The sequence below is a fragment of the Zalophus californianus genome, chromosome 7 (genome assembly GCF_009762305.2).
Source record: "Zalophus californianus isolate mZalCal1 chromosome 7, mZalCal1.pri.v2, whole genome shotgun sequence".
Lineage (NCBI taxonomy): Eukaryota > Metazoa > Chordata > Mammalia > Carnivora > Otariidae > Zalophus > Zalophus californianus.
The window spans coordinates 13854968-13873994 of record NC_045601.1 but is presented as its reverse complement, the minus strand read 5'-3'; the positions used below and the strand labels follow the sequence as shown (position 1 = coordinate 13873994).

General features: G+C 33.4%; 1 long non-coding RNA gene across 1 annotated transcript in view; it reads right to left on the bottom strand.

Annotated features, from left to right (window-relative positions):
* LOC113926448 overlaps positions 1-18525 on the bottom strand; it is a 51461-nt gene extending 32936 nt beyond the window's left edge. Inside the window, exon 1 of the long non-coding RNA XR_003521312.1 lies at positions 18415-18525. This is a non-coding gene — a long non-coding RNA (uncharacterized LOC113926448). The remainder of the gene's footprint in view (positions 1-18414) is intronic.
* Between the last annotated feature and the right edge of the window lie 502 nt (positions 18526-19027).

The following is a 19027-nucleotide window of genomic DNA, read 5'->3' as shown; positions in this document are numbered from 1 at the left end:
CGCTTAACGACTGAGCCACCCAGGCGCCCCTCCTACAAAAATTCTTTCTCATCTCCTCAGTTATCATCCATTACATCCAAAGTGATATATCCCAGTATGAAGATTCATAAGTCAGTGATTGATTGTTTGCTATCTAATATACCTTGTTATTAGAGTATTCATACTCTAGTATCTACTATTCAGGGAAAGATTTCCATGTTTTATTCCATAAGTTTGTACATTACCCATAAACATAGATGTATATCTATAAACTTTCCAAAATGGCTGTAAAGCTGAATAGGATATACATTTAGCTTTAGAAAGTTTATTTCCTTATACAATCATTGCAAAATATCCTTTAATATTTGCTTTTGTATCTCTATGCTGTTATTGCAAAATTTTTGCCTCCCATATTCATTTCCCACCTCAAAGCTATAAACAAAATGAGTAATATTTGAATGATTTCTAGGTCTGAAGATTTTTTTTTTTAATGCAGTATGACCATCCAGATTATTAGCAGACCAGCAACAGAGATTTCTTTTTTCATCTTAAGAAGCTTAGAAAGCATTATATTTTTGGTTGTGTACTTGTCTTAGAAATGATAGTTACATTTTGTTCATTCAATTAATAGACCATATTTAAAACTCTAAAGATACGAAACAATGGATTTGCTTCAAATCTAGCCCCAAAGAAATAAGGCTTTTCAAACTATATTTACTAAAACTGTCATTTTTCTCACAGAGGAAGAAAATAGACCTACTTTGAATGTATGAAAGATGGGGAGGGCAACTAATAAAAGAAGAAATAAGTGAAGATTTATTTCAATCTTTAGAGACACATTTAATTTTGTGGTCTTAGATCTTTTTTCTGTTCTACTGCCTACAGAACATGAATTTGAAGATTTACTTATTGTAATGAGCTTGTTATGTTTCTAGCCAATGTATGGTAATTAACTCCTGGTTTTAATGTCACATGGTATAGTTTTATAGTGGAGAAGGAACATTTGCTTTTAAATCCATAAATCATCTATATTAAGTAGAATGCTATCCTTAAAAAATGACATTAAACATTGTATTATATTCAATATATCATTCAAGTTAATATAACTTCTATGAAATTAGAATTTTGTCAGATCTTAAGCTATAAATGTTGTTATAGTCTAAAATCTTCAAAATGCATATTTAGCTCCACCTGAAAACATTCCTAAGGAGTTTAAAAAAGAATATCTCTTCAGAAACACATGAAGGCAAACACATCACCCCCTTCCTTATTCAATAAAAATGAAATATATTAGAATAGCCATTAAGCAAACAAAAGTAAAAAAAATTACAAAATTATATTAAATATTACTTATAAAAATTAAGTATTATGATCCCCAATCTTGCCCACTTATACTTAGCTTCATATAGATGTACTTCCCATGACATTTAATCCAGGGAACAACCCACGTATGCAAACAAAAACAAAGATACACAGATCACCCTTTGCTGCCCTGCCCCACCATTCCTCGATCATTAAAAAACAAAGGGATCATCCAATCATTAGATCATTAGATTATCAGTATTATAGTAGTGAGTAAATATTAGATACTACTTTATGATATAGAATATGGTAATTCTACACACACACACAGTATATCTTGCATATGCATACACAAAGACTTAGCAGTATTACAAAAACAAAAGCAAAACCCCATGTGTACATCATTAAGAAAATAATCAACAACCTAAATCATAGTCACACTCATACAGAGCAATACTATAAACCTCAGATACAATGAACTACTGTTAAGTAGATAAATCTCATGAATGTTTTGTCAAGTAAAAAAAGGTATTGTAAAAACACAAAGTCATCAATATAAAGCTTAAAAGTAAACAAATAAATAATACATACAGTTTCAGTTTTCTATTGCTGTGTAACAAACCACCATAAAATGTATTGGCTAAAAACAACTATTTAGCCTACATAATTCATCGCATTTTACATAAGTAGTTACAGTTCTACTTTTACAATTTAGTTCCCTACAACCAATAATTGCAGACCTGGAATAAACATGGAATTTTAACTATAACTGTAAACTACTTTTTTTTTTTAAGATTTTACTTATTTATTTGATAGAGAGAGAGAGAGCACAAGCAGGGGAAGCTGCAGAAGGAGAAAAAGAAGCAGGTTCCCCACTGAGAAGGGAGCCTGCCAAGTGGCGGGAGGGGCTCCATCCCAGCACCCTGGGATCATGACCTGAGCAGGAGGCAGATGCTTAACAGATTGAGCCACTCAGGTGCCCCTATAACTGTAAACTTCTATTTCATTTTTTTAAAGTCTGAAACAATATTAGAACTAACTGTTACTATATTATTTTTATATTTTATATGTACTCAAACTAATTCAAAATAAAAATCTTGCTAATATTGGTTAATTAAGGATCTACTAATAAAACATACAATTCACGGAGATATTTACATTTCAATAAGGGTAACTTGGAGACCAAAAATAGACACAGCTAATATAATGTAATCATCATAATAGAATGACAGGATATGAAGTAGGTTTCTTCTTTTCTATTTTTTTCTTTTTAAATTTTATAGTCACCATGTTGCACATTAGATCTTTAGAACATATTCATCTTATAACTGTAAGTGTGGCCATTTGACCAATGTCTCCCACTTCCTCTACCTCTACTCCTGGCCAGCAAGCAACATTCTATGATCTGTTTCTATGAGTTGGGCTTTTTAGTTTCCATTTATAGTGAGATCATATGGTATTTTGTCTTTCTCTGTCTGACTTATTTCACTTAGCATAATGCCCTCAAGGGCCATCTGTGTTGTGGCAAATGGCAGGATTTCCTTTTTTAATGGCTGAATAATATTCATATATAATATATATTATATATGTATAATAAGATATATAATAAGAATATATATATCTCATGTTTTCTTTATTCATTCATCTGTCCATGAACACACAGTTGTTTCCATGTCTTAGCTGTGTGAACAATGCTGCAGTGAACATGAAATTGCAGATATCTCTTTGATATAGTAATGTAATTTCCTTCAGATAGGTAAGTGGAAGTTGGATGGATAGCTGGTTTATATGGTAGTTCTACTTTTAACTTTTTGAGGAAGCTCCACACTATTTTCCATAATTACAGTACGTTCCCACCAACAGTGTTCATGTGTCCCCTTTTATCTAAACTTCACCAACACATCATATCACTTCTCTTTTGTGAGATGTGTGTGAGATGATATCTCATTGTGGTTTTGATTTGCATTTCCCTGATAATTAGTGATGCTGAGCATCTTTTCATGTACCTGTTGGTCATTTGTATGACCTCTTTGGAAATATGTCTATTCAGTCCTATTCCCATTTTAAATCAGATTACTTGTTTTTCTGCTGTTGAGTTGAATGAGTTCTTTATATATTTTGGATATTAACCCTGTATCAGATATATGATTTGCAAATATTTTTCTCCCATTCTGTAGGTTACTTTTGCATTTTGTTGAGTGTTTCTTTTGCTATGCAGAATTGTTTAGTTTGATGTAGTCTCATTTATTTTTGCTTTTGTTGCCTGTGCTTTGGTTTCATATCCAAAAATTGTTGCCAAGACCAATGTCAAGGTCTTTTTCCTCTATGTTTTCTACTAGGACTTCCTTGGTTTCAGGCCTTACGTTATAAGTCTTTAATCCATTTCCTGTTAATTTTTAAGAGTGGTATAAGATAGGGGTCCAATTGCATTCTTTTGCATGTGATTATTCACTTTTCCCAATACTTTTTACCAAAGAGACTATCCCTTTCTCATTGAGTATTCTTGGCTTTCTTATCAAATATTAGTTGATCATATATGTGGGGATTTATTTCTAAACTCTTGGTTCTGTTCCATTGGTCTTTGCACCTGCTTTTATGCCCGTACCATAAGTGTGCTGATTATTATATCTTAGTAATAAAGTTTGTGATGAGGAAGGGTGATGCCTCCAGCTTTGTTGTTACTCTCAAGATTGCTTTGGCTATTCAGAGTCTTTTATGGTTCTACATAAATTCTAAGACTGTTTTGTATTTCTGAGAAAAATGCCATTGGAATTTTGATAAGGAATGCATTGAATCTATAGAGGTATAGCCTTTTTAACAATATTAATTCTTCTGATAAGTGAACACAGATCTTTTCTTTTTTGTGTCTTCCATGTTTTTCATTGAAGTCTTATAGTTTCCAGTATATAAAAATTCCTAAGAATTTTTTTTTATGCTGTTGTAAATGAAATTATTTTCTTTCTTTTTTTCAATCAGGTCTTTCATTGTTAGTATATAGTTATGCACCTAATTTTTGTATGTTGGTTTTGTATCCTGCAACTTTACTAAATTTATTTATAAATTTAAAAAGCAAATCAAATGAAAACATAATAGTACAATGACAGAGTATAAAGTTGATTTTTAGTTTTTATACTTGAAAACCAAATGAAGGGGCACCTGGGTGGTTCAGTTGGTTAAGCATCTGCCATCGGCTCAGGTCATGATCCTGGGGTCCTGAGATCGAGCCCCACATCAGGCTTCCTGCTCAGCAGGGAGTCTGCTTCTCCCTCTCCCTCTGCCCCTCCCTCCCACTGGTGCCCTCCCTCACTATCTCTCTCTCAAATAAGAAAATAAAATCTTCAAAAAAAACCCAAATGAAATTAAAGTAACCTTTTGTTTAAACTGGCATTCCTTTGATTACTAATTAGGTTGAATATTTATATTGGATTATGTTAGTCACCTATTCATAAGTTTTTTATGCCATTCTTTCTCTTATTGCATTTTCTGGGACCATTATGCTTTTGTTTCTATCCTCTCAACCTTTTCTCTATTTTTGTTGCGGATTCCACTTCTACATATGTACATTCAACAATATTTGTTACTCAGTTTTAAGCAGTCATTCTCAAAAGAAATTGAAAAATAAGAAAATATTTCATGTTTCCCCATGATTTCAGCATTGCATTCTGCAGCACTTGTGTTTATCTGATATTATTTTTCTTTTTAAAAAATCTATTTTAACATTTTTGTGAAGTTCACTGGCGACAAATCCTCAGCTATTTTTGTGTCTGAGAAAGTTGATTTTGCCTTCATTCCTGAATGATAATCTTGCTAATAAGAAAACTTAGGGTGACACTTTTGTTTTGAACTTCACAAATTTTATTCCATTTTTCTCTTACCAGAAGTTTCTGATGGAATTATTAGTATCATTTTTCATTTTAATTTTTTTCCTATGGAAGTTTCTTTTTGCGTCACTTTTAAGATTTTCACTTTTTCACAGGTTTTCAGCAATTACATTACACTGTGCCTTGTTTAGGTTTTCTGTTTTTGTGTCCCTCTTGCTGCTTGCTAACCTCCATCAATAGATTCACTGTTTATAATCAATTTGGAGGAATTCCAGCCATTATCTCTTCAAACACTTTCTATTCTTTTCTTTCTCCTTCATGTCTAGAACTCCAAACATATGTGTGTTAATACTATTCGATGTTGAATCACAGGAGAGCAAGACTATGTTTCTTTTCCCCTTATCATCTTTCTGACACTGAGCTTTATTTCTATTTCCATATCTTTAAGTTCACTAAATTTTCTTTGACTCTTTCTACTCTATTTTTCTGACCCATTGAATTTCTCATTACATTTCATTTTTATCTTCTGTTTATTTATCATTTTATCTTCTATTTCCTTCTTCACCAAGTATATTTTCTTCTAAGTACTTGAACATATTTATAATAGCTGCTTTAACATTTTTATTCACAAATCCCATTCTCTCTATCATTTCTGGGTTATTCTAAATTTGTTTCCTGAATATTGTTACATTTCTTGCTTCTTTGTCATTCTGGTGAATTTTGAATGGATGCTACACATTGCAATTTCTAAATCTGCAGTATTTTAATGAGGATCTTATTGTTTTCCTTCAAAGAATGTTAGTTTTTGTTCCACTAGTCAGTTAAATTATTTTTGTTTTTTCCTTTTTGAGATTGCTTAAAAAATATTTATTAGTGTGGATCTAGAATAGCCTTTCTTCTAGAGATAGTTCTAGCAGCTACTGAGATGTAGCACTTATGTGTCTCTACTGCATGCCAAAAGTGAATATTGAAGACTCCCTTTTTAGTTGCTAGGTATTCAAAATAATTCCTAGCCCTGCTTAAGATTTGGAAACCATTCAGCTTTCATTTCCTGGAGTTGCCTGACCTCCTGGAGTTTCACCCAGTTCATGCACATTTTCATAGCCATCAAACATGCAAGGGGCCTTTTTGTAAATTTTATTCTGCATCACTCTTCCTCTCTGGACTTCTCTCCTGCAACTTACAGCAACCTTGCACTTCCTGAATGTCAATGTGTCTCTCCTGAACTCCTCAGTGAGTCCACCATATTCCAGTCGTCATCCCCTTCCCTGCTCTGTAGTCCTTAATGGGATTTCAAACAAAAAATGGACAATTTTAAGGTTCATCCTTATTTGTTTCTCCTCTCTTAGATATCATAGTCCTTTGCTACCTGCTGTCCAGTGTTTGAAAATAATTGTTTTCTACATTTTGTCAATTTTTCTAGGTGTCCGGTATTAAGGTAAATCTATCTCTCTTGGTTCATTAAGGTGAATAAAAGATTCTGAGATTGTGTTTCTTTTTAGAAAACAAGTCTAAACAAGTTTCCCATGTAGTTAGAAACTAGAAATCACATTTTAAATTGAAGGTTAGAAAATAAATTGTTATAATTAAGTAAGATTTAGACCTGAACTAAATCAAATCATCATATATAAAAGCAAGTGATATGGAGCAAAAATTATACTTAGAAGAAAATGTACACCTATGAATGTACATATTAAAATAGAAAAATGAATAACATTATTTTCTAAAAAATATAAATGCCCTGTTAGGCCCTTTACACTTCTTACAGAAATTTCACATTATAGATATTTAGTCCATTTTATTAAAAAGCCAAAGACTCAGAGAGATTTAATCATTTGCCACTCATAATGCATGGGAATATTGTAACCGGTGCCGAATTGAGTTACCCGTACTTCTTTCCACCAAACTACCATTCTTTTTTTCCTCTGAGAATGATTTGATCTTGACCCTAAAATTCAGCCAGAGGATGGGTTTCTACCCCAGTATTCAAACATCCATTCTAACAGTTTATGAATGTAAGTGTACATATGTTGGATCTGATTGTAGTTCCCTCCTCTGCTCCCCCTGTGATAGGAAATGGATGACATTGAAGATCTTTGGTTTGCTTAACACTGCAAAGACTATATAATGTCTGAAAGTTCTTCAGATAAAGTAAGTCAGAACTTTGTCTCTGATCAGTCTGAGCTGTCATTGCCTGAGAGTTCAAATTTCTTGGTCTCCTGTTGACTAGAATATAAACCTGGGTTAATTTACCACTTCCTTATCTAAAGTGCACTGTGGCTACTTCCCTAGTTTTCTTGCTCCCTTCAAAGCACTGTGGATTTTATGATGCATTTTGTTTTCAGAGAAATAATATTTTCATAGTTTGAAATCATTACTTGGTAAGGAAAAACCTGATGCATGTTCCAGTGAATGATAAATGCATTTGGCTCAGAAAACCCAGTTTTCTCTTTTCTTATTTTTCCTACTCTACAAAACTTTAACTGTAATTAGGAAATGTGTTTCTTCCCGACCATTCTAGTTTTCTCTTGTTGTAGTTGAATCCATGAATAAGAAATAGAGGCAAAACAAAAACAACACTATTTTAAACATTTTATTTAAATATTTTAAATAAAAAGGGTAAAATTTGAATATGCTTATCAAAAATTTATAGGCTGCAAAACAGGTCTATTGTCCTCCTGGATGTATTTTAATTGGTGTTAGCATTTAGACAATATCAGGTAAAAATGGCTAATCTATATTATTACATACTGTTTAGGTAGCAAAAAACCATGACTTTCTTTGTGGAAAACACACACGGTTCAGAACTACGGGTGTTTACAATGAAATGACCAAACCAAAATTAATGAAGGCTGGCAGTTTCTTTGTATAATTACTGAATATAAAACTTAGAAACCTAAATCATCGTATTTCAAAAATTCCAATTCCCAAATATTTGGAATGTTTCAGACCAGATATTTAGTTTAATATTTTTTCTTTCTTTGATCATTTATCAAAACTTCTACAGGTGATAAGAAACTCTGTTTTACCATGGAAATGACATCAAGAGATGTTGGATGACTTTTGAGTTTAATATATTTTGTAATAGTTGTTTTGCAATGAATTATTTTCCCTTTGTGCCTTTCAGCAAAAATACGAAACATGAAAATATCTTTGTTTACTTATATGATTTCTATTTTAGTTATTTAGAAGTTTTTGTGATTATTACCTAAGTTTTTTTTTTTTTTTTTAATTGTGTAGAGGTGCCTGGGTGGCTCAGTTGGTTAAGCCTCTGCCTTCAGCTCAGGTCATGATCTCAGGGTCCTGGGATCTCTGCTCAATAGGGAGCCTGCTTCCCCCTCTCCCTCTGCCCCTCCTCCAGTTTGTGCTCTCTTTTGCTTGCTCACTCTCTGTCTCTCAAATAAATAAATAAAACCTTAAAAAAATAAAAATAAATTTTAAAATTGTGTAATTTAAACAGGCAAAAATGCATATGTAACAGAGTTTAAAAGTTTTGAAAAAGTAACAAGTTGATTATAAGTCTCTTCTACCTATGAACACCAATCTCTTAGTATCCCTCCCTAGAGTCAAACACTAATGCACTCTTTAGGTGATCATCCTAGAAATATGTGAAATATATTCTTTTGATGGCACACTTCTCTGTGTGTTACTTTTTCACTTAATAAAATAAACTGAAGATCATTTTATATTCAAAGAGTGACTGTTTACTTCCTTAGATATGATGTAATCTGAAATAAGTATATATCATATTTCATTTAACTAGTCCCTATTGATTGCTTACTTTAAATCATTTTCTATTACCAAAAATGCTACCAATGATATACCTGTTACTCAATACAAACATCTTGGGGTGCCTGGGTGGCTCAGTCGTTAAGCATCTGCCTTTGCCCCAGGTCATGAGCCCAGGGTCCTGGGACCGAGCCCCACATCGGGCTCTCCGCTCTGCGGGAAGCCTGCTTCTCCCTCTCCCACTGCCCCTTGCTTGTGTTCCTGTTCTCACTATCTCACTGTCAAATAAATAAATAAAATCTTTATTTTTTTATTTTTTTAAATATTTTATTTATTTATTTGACAGAGAGAGACACAATGAGAGAGAGAACACAAGCAGGGGGAGTGGGAGAGGGAGAAGCAGGCTTCCTGCTGAGCAGGGCGCCCGACGCGGGGCTCCATCCCAGGACCCTGGGATCATGACCTGAGCCGAAGGCAGATGCTTAACAACTGAGCCACCCAGGTGCCCAATAAATAAAATCTTTAAAAAAAATACAAACATCTTTACATAAGTGTGGATTATGTAAATATGTCTCAAGTATTACTGACTGTATTCCAGGAAAGTGAGCTGGTAATAGTAAGATTAATCAGAAAGAACCAAAAAAAAAGACCAGACAATATAACTGCTGATTTGGGGTATATACGTGTGTGCATTTGTATGTGTGTGTATGGGTGTACATATAGTATACTATAGTGTGTATATATATATATATAAATATATGCATATAATCAGAAAATGTATATATGCATATAATATGATCAGTACATTCTATTCATCTATAATAAGTATATAAATACATATAATTAGTATATATATTCCTGGAGAATATATATTTTACCCTAGAAAATGTATGTATGCATATAATAAATCAGTACATTATATACATATATAATATCAACGTATATGTATGTAAGATCATAAAATTATAAATTAATATATCTGTACATGTGTAGCCATAATAAATACATATATGTTCATATATATGTAACCGTATATATGGAGAGAGACCTAAAATTTTCAGTGTAAATTTTGTCATTGATAAAATATTATATAAAACTAAAACATAAGTGATTAAATAACAAAGCAGGGATTTTTATGGAACTTGCCCAAACACTTGTTTGGCAGGCTGGGACTACACAAAAATAGGCAACATATTAGCACTGGCTTCTACATTTCATCCCAATTTTTATCCTATATATTAGGATTATGGAAAGCTTTCTGAAAGTCAGTTTGTTCATATTTAATATAGACAATTTTTTGGCTCTTCCAAGAATTGTTAGGAGAATCAAATGAAGAGAGATTGATGAAAACATTTTTAGAACACTGTTTTCAAATTGTGATCTCAGATCATTCATATGAGAATCATCTTAAACTACTTACTAAAAAAATCGTCAATTAGGATAGAAAAGAAGCAGTTTTCCTTAGATGAATTTACCCCCGTCCTGCTTTTGTAAAAAGTATTGCTTTGTCACAAACCATTTTCTTTTTGTCTTAAATATGTGAAGTGCAAAATTCAGCCTGCTTATTCTGGGTAACACTTATAGTTACCTCATTGTCCTGAGTGTATTTGAAAGACATTCACTATTGCGGAAGTTTCTAATGTATGTTCATTATCAGCATTTTATTCATTCTTACATGTTCTCACAAGAGTAACAAGACCCATCCTTCAACTAAAGTTCTCTCCAGGTCTTAATGCTTCATTGGGAAATAGGCATTTGACCTTACAGTTTTGTTTTGTTTTTAAGTATTTATTTCTTGCAACTCCTACCATCTGTCATTTATTTAAATAATTGCTCCATTCCAGAGTGCAGATATAGTGGTTTCAGAATTGTTAGCCAATATTCCAGTGAGATGAACTTTACAATATAGAATCCATTGTTTGCATATAGTATATTTTGCACTCAGTCTGCAGATTCCATTCATTTCTTGAAGTTACTTAGGTCAGCACATTTTGTCCCACCCCTTTCCCCCAGCCCACAGATATTTGTTACTCCTGAGACAGCCTTACCAATTAAAATACTTTTTTTGTATTTCAACTTTTTATTTAAATTTTAGTTAGTTAACATATAGTATAAAATTGGTTTCAGAAGTAGAATTTAGTGATTCATCACTTACATATAATATCCAGTGCTCATCACAAGTGCCCTCCTGAATCCCCATCACCCATCTAGCCATGCCCACCTCCACTCCAGCAACCCTCAGTTTGTTTTCTACAGTTAAGAGTTTCTTATGTTTTGCCTCCCTCTCTTTTTCCCTCCTTCCTCTATGTTCATCTGTTTTGTTTCTTAAATTCCACATATGAGTGAAATCATATGGTATTTGTCTTTCTCTGACTGACTTATTTTGCTTAGCATAATACACTCTAGCTCCATCCACGTCCTTGCAAATGGCAAAATTCCATTCTTTTTGATGGCTGAGTATTATTCGATTGTATACCACATTTTCTTTATCCATTCATCAGCTGATGAACATGTGAGTTCTTTCCATAATTTAGCTAATGTTGATAATGCTGCTGTAAACATCGGGGTGCCTGTGTCCCTTTGAATCAGTATTTTTGCATCCTCTGGGTAAATATCTATAGTTCTAGGACTACTACATATTATCTTCTTCAGCATGTGATGCAGCATCCACACAAAGACAGCAGACTGCATTAAGCCCGGGCACATTGTGATTGTTTATATAGAAGAGAGATGGAAAGTTCGCATTTATCATCACAAGTAAAATACCTCTACTGCCCCTGAAAAGCTTCCATCTGTTCCTCATTTGATGTGACTTAATATCAAAGACTAAATTTGGGGTGAAGACCCTCATCTAGTAACTAAAACCCTCTGATTATTAGCCAGCAGCAGACCTGACATCTCTTCTGACCAGCATGCCAGTGGTAGGTAAAGATAGGAGTCCTGGAAACAGATCGGCTGGGTCTGAATCCTGCTATCTCAGGTATAAGCTATGCATTCCTGGACATTGCAATTTGTTTCTTTGGGCTTAGATTTTCTAAACTGTAAATGGGTGTGAGAAGTATATGAATCTCATAGACCAATTGTGACAATCAAATGAATTAATACATAAAGTGCCCAAAAGATTGCCTGGCACATAGTTAATGCAAAAAGAAAATCAGTATTATGATGATTAAATTGATAATGAAATGTGTTAGAATCCAATAGATATGAAAGTCCAGGTTTAATGTAGTCAGAAATACAGAAACTATTTGCACGTTGAAACAAAGATAGAATAAATTATGAAGGAATATGAAAATATTTACATAGATATTTTTGTCAAAGAAGAGTTGAAAATTAGAATGAAGGATTTAAATAAGTCAAAATGCAACAAAATACAATTAGAAAAATAGGAAGTACTGGTCTTAAAAGTGAGTTTATTTGATTGCTTGCCAAGACATCCTGTGAATTTCAATATAATATAGCTTTTCATCTAGCAAATACTGCAAAATATAACATAGAATTACATATAAACAAAAATGTATGTGTAATTGTATAAAATGCATATATGACCTACTTATCCACATGAAGATATGTTTTAATACTTTCAGATAAATAATAGTTATGAGTTATTATTTTATAACATTAAATATAAGAACTATTTTTAGTACAAATTACAATATGCACCCCACACTTATTACTGGGTTTTACATTTTTTCAAAATCAGAGAAGTCATTATTTATATATTAATAGAAAGATTTTAACATAACTATTTTCTTCCTGAGTGTAAGTTCTCACTTTGAAACTTGCAAAAATAAGGATTTGATATTCTATGATTGAATTCTTATTATTTATGAGACCATTATCTATTGCTTGCTCTGTCCTTCAGTGAAGATAAAATTATCAATCTTTTCTCTGGGGTTGTCTGCATTTCATCTGCATCTATCTGTGCTTTGAATGGTTCATTACACAGAACTGCACTGGCTTCCTAAGTGTGCCAGTAGGTACAAAAGAGAAAGGTTATATTGTGCTCTTTTGATCTTTTGGAAGCATCTCTTTTCTTTTTCCCTTTTTTTAATTTTTTGGCAGAAGATACAAATTTGTAAAATTGTAAGGAAAACACACCAAATAATAACACTTTGTTTTTGAGATGAAAAGGGAGGCAGTTTTGAAAATGCTTGAATAAATTCTGGAATGTATTTGCCTTGAATTTGCCTGTGATCAGCTATAGAAAGTGCTTTAGATTAGATTTAGAAATTTTTAGAAACAAGAAAACATAACAAAAACCCATCAAAGAGGAAATCTTTTTGTGATCAACTAGTTCAAATTTATATCTAAAAGAGAAATCCCATTTTATTTTTTTCTCAAAATAGCTAAAATGAGTTTTTAGCAACTTGAAATCTGCCATTAATTAATTCTTTTTGAAAGCCAATTGCTTTTTAATTGCTATCCCATCTTGAAAAAAATCTAACAAAAATAACGTTCTTATTTCTTTTGATATTATGAAACCTCTAGAGGTATCTTTAATAAAACATCAAGGGCAGTGTTTATCAAAAGACTAACAGGTAAACATGTTTTTGAAATGTAAATAATAAATGAAAATGCATAAAATTAATTATTAATTTGTATTTGAACTTGAAAATGTCTCATAATTGCTATAGGTTTATGTTACTACATAATTAGTACTTTGTAAATAATTAATTGCATGATTCATATATCTGTAGTATACCAAAAAAGTACAATGTCTTCCATAATTTCTTCATAATTTTAAAGTAGTTTCTGTAAATACTAATATTATGATTGCATATGCACAATTTCTTAAAATATGTATTAAAATGAATTTCAGAAATAACTGTAAAGTAAAAAATATTTTCTAAATGCAATAATTATTTAGAGTAAACTTTAACTCCATTTTTGTTTATTCATGAGGTCATTAGACTTAAGAGGTGTATATAGTAAAATTTTGAGGTTACAATAATGTTTTTTGAGTTCTGAGGAAAAGAATCTCCAGCCTCCTCAACCAGGGCTGCTCTTTTCATGTGCAGGGCCCTGGGAAAACATTTTGTGGGGAAGGCCTTCTCTATATAAATAATTTAACTAAAAAATGTATTATAAAGGTCATGACCCCATGTAAGATGCAAGGTATTTATCCATGAAGACTAAGAAAATGAGAAAAGAGGTACTTACCTGATTGTTTATTTTTCAGTGCATGCACATGAAGATTATTCAGTCTGTAGTTATAACCTATTCCTGTTTATGTCCAAGAATCAGTGTTTCCTCCTTTATTTCAAAAACACCGTTCTTGGCTAGTTTGCTGTCTTCTACCACGAGTAAAAGGTAATAATGCTGTTATAACTGGCAATGTCCTGGCTCTTTGGAATCTGTTGATATTAAAACAGCATAGATTTTGTTGTCTCTGCAGTTCCCTAATACCATCTATTTCAAGCTGGATACATTATTACTCAAGACAGCATCATGAACAGGAAGCCCATGAATGCTGGCTTCCAATGACTATCTCTCAAAGGCTGATACCTTGCTTTGATGTTGATGGTTAAAAATGCAAGTCTCAACTTGTATGGAGAGAAATGTGAATGAGAATTCATTTTCTGGTTATGGAAATTTTCCATTCGGAATTTTATAGCGTAAACATAGAACAAAACGTCTTCCGATTCTATCTTGTCTTGAACTTTCTGGTTTTTTGGGTTTGTTTTTGTTTTTGTTTTTCTGCATTGCTAAAATGTAATCTCTTTACATGTTGCCCTTACTTCTGCCTTCCACATGCCACCACCAGCTGAGAGGATGGTCAAGGGACCCATGGGCAGAGCAAGAAGAACAATCCCATTCCTGCAAGAAATATCCATTCCTCCTTAGGTATTGCTTAAGGCTGACCTGGGAGAACACAACCTCACCATGACAGACAGACAGGCAAAAAAGGACTAATTAGAAAGGCTGCTAGTATTGTGGAGCAAAACCAACAAAGCAACTGGCATTCTTTTTAAATAAAATGAGTTCCACAGTGTCTTCTGATATAAAATCAACCTATGAAAAATCAAAAAATGTTTTGTCAACAATAACCAACCATAAACTAAAAAGTCATCTGCCATTCCAACAATAAAAAGTGTAAATTTTTTTTAAGATTTTATTTATTTGAGAGAGAGAGAAAGAGCAGAGGGGAGGGGCAGAGGGAGAAGTAGACTCCCCTCTGAGCAGGGAACCCAGTGTGGGGCTCAATCCCAGGACCCTGAGATCATGATCTGAGCTGAAAGCAGATGCTTAACCAACTGAGCCACCCAGGTGCCCCTAAAAAGTGTAAATTCTATGATAATTAATTTAAGCAGGAAAATGTTAATACTATCTAATAAAATTTTAAAACTTCTAATAAAGAATTTAGGAAATAATCTGATGAAATGGAATTCTATTTCTTTGAGTAACCTCTACACACAACATGGGGCTCAAACTCACGACCCGGATATCAAGAGTCACAGGCTCTACCAAGGCAGCAGGCTAGGTGTCCCGAAAATTCCATTTTTTGAATTACAAGGTTTACTGCTCTAAATGTACCAATTATTCTCAAACTAATCTTGAATCAACAATTCCATAATCTATAAATGAAATCCCAGTTGGTTTTTTGAGGGACTTCATAAACCTATAATAAAATGCAAAGTGGAAAAATAAAATGCAAAGTCCACAAATAACTAAGTAAATTTTAACAAATAGAGATAGGAGTAACTTTCCTTAGTAAATATTGCAACATTCCAGAAAGTCAGAGTAATGTATGTGGAAAGGAAGTATCGCACTACACCCACACAAAAAGAAAACAAGACCAAGATGCTGGTGTAAGCATGCACAAACACGCAATCCTACAATATACAAGATTGTATCACAAATTAATTGGAAAGTTCAGATCATATAATTGGGAAGCTCGTTCACTTTATGTAAAAAAGTCAAATGACCTCATTGGAAAGATGGACTCTGCATAGATGAAAAGATTAAATGTGAAAAAAATTAAAACATAGAGCGTAAGAAAAACTTAAGAGATTGTCTGTATCTCTAGGCAGGGCACAGGACATAGAAGTCATCAAAACATGGTAAAAGACTGATAAATTTGATGCACAACATTAGAGAGTTTCAGTGAATGAAAAATGCCATGGACAACTTTAATGGAGAGATGACAGACTGGAAGAAAAGGATGGCAATACCTAGAACCAATGAAGAGTTATTATCTAGACAATGAATGAACTACAGTAAATCATCAAGAAACATTGATCAATATCAATAGAAAAGAGGGCAATTAAGGAATAGAAAACATCAAAGTCTCTAAACCTATAAAGACATGCTCAAACACATGGGGAATCAGAGATATAAATTAAAGCAACACAAAGTTATCATTTTACTTCTATTTTCAGATGATGAAGCTGTGATAACTTCACCAATTAAGTAGTATTCAGAGTTCACATTAAGCTTCCACGTTATTCTTTTATGGTGTCATTTTCCTTACTCCTTTGTCATAGTAAGCATAATTACATTCATTATGACTAGGATTTTAACACCTTTCGTAAATCAGTACTTAACATTTGTCCCTTCCTCCCTCATAACTTAAAGATACAACTTTCTCATGAAACTGGTGAAAGTAACTAACTGCAAGTCTTCCAGTGGATAACTAAGCTGGATATGCCCTTGGAGACTACCCCAGTTGTCTTGATCACCCTTCTTTTCCCTTGTGCTTCATGCACGTTGACACCTTTAGACTTTCCCCTAATTAACTAATTCACCAGACTAGCTTGATTACAATAGAATCAAGAATTCTGCTCAATTCTTGGGAAATCAATAAATTCATTTTTTATCCATAATTATTATTAAATATAATAAGTCTGTTTGATATGTTTAATCTGCTTTCAGGAACCTATGGGTGACAATATTACTGATTTGGGAAATCCTCCAATTGACAACAATTATTGTAATTCCTCCAATTGTAATTCAGGCATGCCTAGGCAGAAGGAACAATCAGGTGGTTTTTTAATAATTTTATTTTCTCAAAGGAAATGAATGGTTATGTTATAAATCTCTTAATATGAGGCAGCTTTAATAATGGGAAACTATTAATGTCAACTATGGTAAATGTTGATGTTTTTGTTTAAACTGGACTTTAAAAAATGATAGTGAGATATATTCTTTACCATGGCTAAGAAAGGAGTAATTATTGAAAAGCAATGAATTTGAATTAAATTCCCCTGAAGAAAACAATAAACAGTTAAACAGTTAAAAATTATGAGGCTTATTTCCCAGGTGAACCAAAGCAATTAGATAGCTCTTTCTTTCAACTGCCTATAGCATATAACAAATCATCCAAATGATGACTTGTTTGGAAAAGCATGCACTGTTTTTCTTCCACACTTTGAGAAACTCACTTTTCCAATTTTTGGGATCAAATTTTCAGTTACATTAGAAGTATTCCTAAGAGTAGAGATAGAGTTCCTGCACGCAAACACTACTTCTTTTTAGTTTTTTGTTTTTGTTTTTGTTTTTGTTTTTGAGAAAGAGAGAGAGAGTGAGAGCATGAGCAGGGGAGGGGGAGGAGGAGGGCATTAAGCAGACTCCCTGTTGAGCACAGAGCCCCACGCAGGGCTCAATTCCAGGACCCTGGGATCCCGACCTGGGCCAAAGTCAGACGCTTAACTGACTGAGCCACCCAGGCCTCAAGATGTCTGTACTGAGTAACAGGTATAATGTCTAATGGATAGACATTGTTCAACTAGGAGTGATAATGAAAAGAATTTATGAACGAGGCTGCCACCTAAAAGGACAGCAAACACTAAGGAATGCTGAGGATCGTGAGCAATTTCCTTTTATAACACAATGGTCAAAATTTCCTTTATAGTCTTTGAAGAAATGTATTAGTAAGTAAACTCTTTGTTCCTGTTTTATTTTCCCTGTGAAAGAATTCCCTCTGCAGGTGTTTTAAGAACAGATGAACAGCAGGGTGCCTGGGTGGCTCAGTTGGTTAAGCGACTACCTTCAGCTCAGGTCATGATCCTGGAGTCCTGGGATCGAGTCCCACCTAGGGCTCCCTGCTCAGCAGGGGGTCTGCTTCTCCCTCTGACCCTCTTCCCTCTCTCTCTCTCTCTCAAATAAATAAATAAAATCTTAAAAAAAACAGATGAACAGCAGAGAAATAAACATGAATTCCTTTAACCAACGTTCATCAAATATTGTTCTTTGTTCCTTTTTTTTGCCTTTTTTTGGTCTTCCACTCTTTTTTCTTTTTGCCTTTCCTGGTTTTAATGAGTTTTTAATATGATTCCATCTTCTTTTCTGTCTTAGCATATCAATTGTACTTTTCTGTAAATTTTCTTTAGTAGTTGCCCAAGTTTGCAGCATCCATTCACAACTTACACCAGTTTGTTTCAAAAAACACTATACCGCTTCACAGATAGACTAGTACCTATGACAAGAACATTCCCAGTTCCACTTGCACATTCTTGCTAACAGTGCTATCATTCATCTCATTTATCCAGAAGCTATCATTACCAAATACATTGTTGCTATTATTATTTTAAATGAATGTTAGATCAATGAAGATTAAGAAAAGTAAGAGAATTTATTTTACCTTAATGTATTCCTCCTTGAGTGCTCTTCTTTTCTCTAAGTAGGTCTGAGTTTCTGACCCATATTTCTTTCTCTCTGAACATCTGTCTGTTTCACAGACATCTTCCTCTCTGACGTCTCTTACGAGACAAGTCTTCTGGTGATGCATTCCCTCAATTTTTGTTGGTCTGAGAATTTTTTTTTATTTCTCCTTCTTTTTTGAAGGATAGGATCCAGGATACAGAATTATAGTTGGTGAGGTTTTTTCTTTCAATGCATTAAATATTTCACTCCAATCTCTTTTTACTTGCTTGGTTTCTAAAGATAAGTCTTATGTAATTCTTATTTTTGTTCCTCTGTAGGAAATAGAAAGTTATAAAAATAATTGACCTATCTTCGTACTTTGTGGACTTTGCTCTCTTCACCCAGCTCTGGGGGCACTAAGTGGTTCTGTGGAGTTCTGGAGGATGGAGAGAGCACAGTCTGACTTCCTGCTAAGCACCAGGAATTGACTCACCCATCCCCCTGCAGCCTTGCCACCCTTTTCCACAGGATAGGATCTAAGAGACTCAAAAAGGAGGACTTTTCTCTGCACTCTGTCCCCACCCTGAGTAGCAAAACACATCACACTTGGT